The following is a 4179-nucleotide window of genomic DNA, read 5'->3' as shown; positions in this document are numbered from 1 at the left end:
CACTAGAATCTTCATCGTAAGGTTCAACTAAACTTTTTAATATTTACAGTTTTGTCCTTAGACTTTGATTTTGTTTTATTTCAACCCCTTTCTCTTGCAATCTTGTTTTTTTTATCTTCCAGATGTATCCAATTAAAGCCTTAGCATCTTCGATCTTTATTTCATTGCCCATCTCATCCATGGATTATTTGCATCATAGTCTCTATCTTTTGAATTTCACACTTTTTTTTGGGTTTTCCTTTTGTTTCTTCTAATTTTTTGCTCAATCATTGAACTTTACCTATTTAACATAAAGCACAATAATTTAGAATATATTTTGTCGAAAGAACTAGCAAATATTGCTATTTTAGACTCCAAATGAGTGTATAAAATACACTTATCATGACATTGATATGGACACCACATTAGTGGAAGTAGCATATTCCTATAATGATTAGAAGTGTATAACTTTTTATTTTAATATTTGTAATGATATAATTATTTATGTTTTAACAAAAAAAAAAGGTGATTTGATTTGGTTTAGAAATTGAACTGATGAGTTGGGAATGTACGCGAATAGAGGCCGTTGGGTACGTTGCTATTTAAATAGCAGCTTCTGGGCGAAAATGTCAACAACTCAATGTAGTGAGAGTATGAATGCGTTCTTCGATTGGTATGTGCACTCAAAGACGTTGCTGCAGCAATTTGTCGAACAATACGAGTGAGCCTTGAGAAATAAGGTAACGAAGGAGTTCCAGGCAGATTTCAAGTCTTACTCTAAAATGGTACCATGTGCAACAAAGTACGAGCTGGAGAAGTAGTTTCAACTAGTGTATACCATTTCGAAATTCAAGGAAGTTCAGAACGAATTTATTGGAAAGGTTTATTGTGATCTCATATCTTCATCGGAGGGCTTTCTAAGGACGACGTATGAGATCTTAGAGCATCACAGCATAATGTCAATGGAAGTATACAGGATCCAAAATGCTCAAAGAGAAAAGGTGCACCGAGGAAATATCGCAAGAAAAGCCCTTTGGAATCGAATTCCAGTAAAGCAAAGGTATGTTTCCAATTTATTTTGTTTGGTAAGAAAGTGTATAGAGTAGTAATTATTTGTGTGTTATTTAATCCCGTCCAACTTCAGCTAAGGAAAGGAGACCGAAGGCAGGCCAAAGTAAACTAGGAAAAGTTGAACTGCTCTTACTTTGTCTAATTCAATTTTTGACTGAATATGATTTGCACGTTTTAGTTATATTATGATATGGTGTAGGGTGATGGTGACAATCATGAATTTACACAACAAGGAATGTTTCCTAATTTCATCCCAGTGGCTTCAACAAGTGTTATTTGTATGGTCAAGGTAATTATATGGTTAAACATATGTACATTATTTCAAGTCGTACTCTCGCTCGTGTAATAACTTTTTCCAATCGACAGCCAGACATCCAATGCCTTACCACTATTCAAATGTACCTCACCAACGTAGACAAAACTTGATATGACGAGTTGGACTGGTTTTGAAGGTACATAAATTTTATCATGCTTTGAATTTTTGCAGACAACGCAGTTTTGGGACACATGACTAGAGAGGAATTTTTTTTTTTTTTGGCACTATTAAATTTATATAAAGCTGTATTCTAACATGTGGAAAAAGAAGAAGCATCGTACTGTTACTAATATAAAATTTGACGAGTGAATTTGAGCTTTTTATTCAGTTACTACAATTAATTGACATTATTTTGCCATAATATTAGCCTTGTTTTGTTTGTGTATGACTATTTCGTTAAACACATAAAGCAAGTTGTACTTCTCTCCGTTTATGTTGGTATTTTATACAGTAGGTTTTGCATATTTGTTGCTCAATTGGTATATGTCTTGTGCTAAACACACATATAGCCATGTACAATGATCTTTAACCATTCAATGTCAAGAATTGCATATTAACCTACGGCAGAGGATCATGGATCATGTCCTGAAATTCAACCCTCTATTTTTGAAATGCCCAAATGGCTATTAAATTTGATGGATTTTTAATGGTTTTCTTTCAGATATATTACTGATCATACGGTTAAAGAACAGAAGCTAACTCCTGGCACAGATGGAGATGTAAATCTACATGCGAAGATGCATATGCAGAAAGAGTTGTATCAATATTAAAATTTTCCAAAAGGTTGTATAGATGTAGAACCCAACTCCAAAAGACAAGAAGAAAAGAGAAGCTGAAGAGAAGATGGCATGGCCAAGTATTCTCTAGAATTTTGATTCTTATCATGTCTCCGTTATAAGCTTATAACTCAGTTTGGGCAATGATCGGATTAGAATATAAGAGAGTCGGTATGGAAAAATAGAAATCTAAGGTAGGAGAATTGGGTGAGTTACTTCAAGAATACCTGTTTTCTGTCCTGAAAATATTATTCTTGTTGGAAGAATTGGATCTATTAACTGAGAGCTTTAGTGGGATTTTGATTCATGGAATGCAATGTTTTGTTGGTTGAAATTATATTATTGCTTGTTTAAGAAAAGACGAGTCCTTAGCATGATGAAATTTATATACCTTATCTAAATTTTCAGATGCAATCCCAGTAAAATCATGAAGAACACAAACTGCAGTCCACTAATATTAACACTAACATCGTTCACATAGCGACTGAAACATCAAAAGTGACTACATTACAATGATTTCTTCACATAACACAACACATATTACACATCAACTTCACATAATACAACACATATTGCACATCAAAGGTGGTAGTGATGCATCCCAAGAAATATAACCAGTAATCATGCCGGCCCCTTCTTATCCACTCCCACACTTCCAATGGCATTTCTTATTGTCACATTCAAAGAAATCTCAATGTTTTGTTCTCCAGTTACCTGACAAAGGGAATGGAACATGCGAGAGAACTGCTGGACTTCTTCAAATGCCTCATGATTATTCGAGTTAACGACAATAATACTCGATCTACAGCTTGATTCTCCTTCGTCAACCCATTCCCAGTATTTACAGTTAGCATTGTAGCAACTGAACGATTTTCCCTTTTTCTTCATCTCCCCCTCAACCTCAAAGCACTTCACAAATCCAATTTTACACCAGGGGCATCGTTTCTCTGGGTAATCGCAAAGAATTGCCCCTTCTCTCTACAGCTATGACAAGGTCCAAAATTCTTTTCTGTCATACTACATACAAATGAAAAATAGGTTGCACTATATTAGACAACAACCACACACCAATGTAAAATCCACAAATTTGCAAAACCCATACTCTATTTTTTTCCTACCAACGTTGTTTGACAAAAATTTCTATTAATTCAAAACATCACTTATTCGTTCATAATACATCTAAACTACTAATGAGTACTATCAAATTGGATGAATTTTAAAATCTTTGATGTAGTCGGGATGAGGGTGAGATTTTTTCCTACCAAGAATGTCGGGTTGCGTTCATTGAAACTGAAATTAGTCGACCACGGTAGCAAGCGATGAACAAATATCATGCTTACATAATATTTGCTCAAGATTTCATCGGAGGCGATGGCATCGGCGACAAACGATCTTGCTGTACACGGTCAACTTCTCTCTTGCAGCTACAAATTTTTTTTGCCAACCGTCCGATTGACCGACAGATGATCTCTAGGATAAGCACGGGCTTCTTAATAAGGTCAGAACGAAGGACTGCAATTTCAGTTCTCCTAGAATGGTTGTTTTGCCTCTTGGCGGTTTTTTCTGTGTTTTGGGGGTAAACGAAAGTGAAAAACTGGTCCGGGTTTTATTTGTTTTGGGCCGATTCAAACACTTGACCCATTTCCTTTTCCTTTTCTTTTGCCACCTCACAGTGCCATCAACTAAACAAGTGGGTCACATCTCCAAGTGGTAAAAGAGGAAGGTGGAGAAATCCAGTTTTGCTAGAGGCTGTCGCATCAAGAGTTCGAATCCTGAAATATGGATTTGGCTCTTGGATAAATGCAAATGTACAAGCAGCCTTCCACCCTGTACCCTTGGAAGCATAACCTGCGATTTACCTCACTCACGATACTCCAGAATAGAGGCGGTGGGAAACCCTTAAGGTTGGGGTTCAACCTTTTTAACTAAACAAGCGGGGCACATATAGCAGGATTGAATAATCTTTAAGGCCGTATTGTGGCACTTTCCCAATGGACATAAATAAGACCTACAAGTCTTGGCCACATTATCTAATAA

The 4179-nt window shown here is 36.0% G+C and overlaps 1 long non-coding RNA gene across 1 annotated transcript; it reads right to left on the bottom strand.

The window, feature by feature from the left end:
* Positions 1 to 2572: 2572 nt before the first annotated feature.
* LOC111398504 lies at positions 2573 to 3742 on the bottom strand. The gene is made up of 2 exons (XR_002703358.1): positions 3405 to 3742; positions 2573 to 3159 (listed from the first exon to the last, which is right to left on the bottom strand). It is a non-coding gene; the product is annotated as an uncharacterized LOC111398504 (long non-coding RNA).
* Positions 3743 to 4179: the final 437 nt, after the last annotated feature.

This window comes from Olea europaea, chromosome 8, assembly GCF_002742605.1.
Source record: "Olea europaea var. sylvestris chromosome 8, O_europaea_v1, whole genome shotgun sequence".
In the NCBI taxonomy this organism is placed as follows: domain Eukaryota; kingdom Viridiplantae; phylum Streptophyta; class Magnoliopsida; order Lamiales; family Oleaceae; genus Olea; species Olea europaea.
This window is presented reverse-complemented; position numbering and strand designations above follow the sequence as displayed.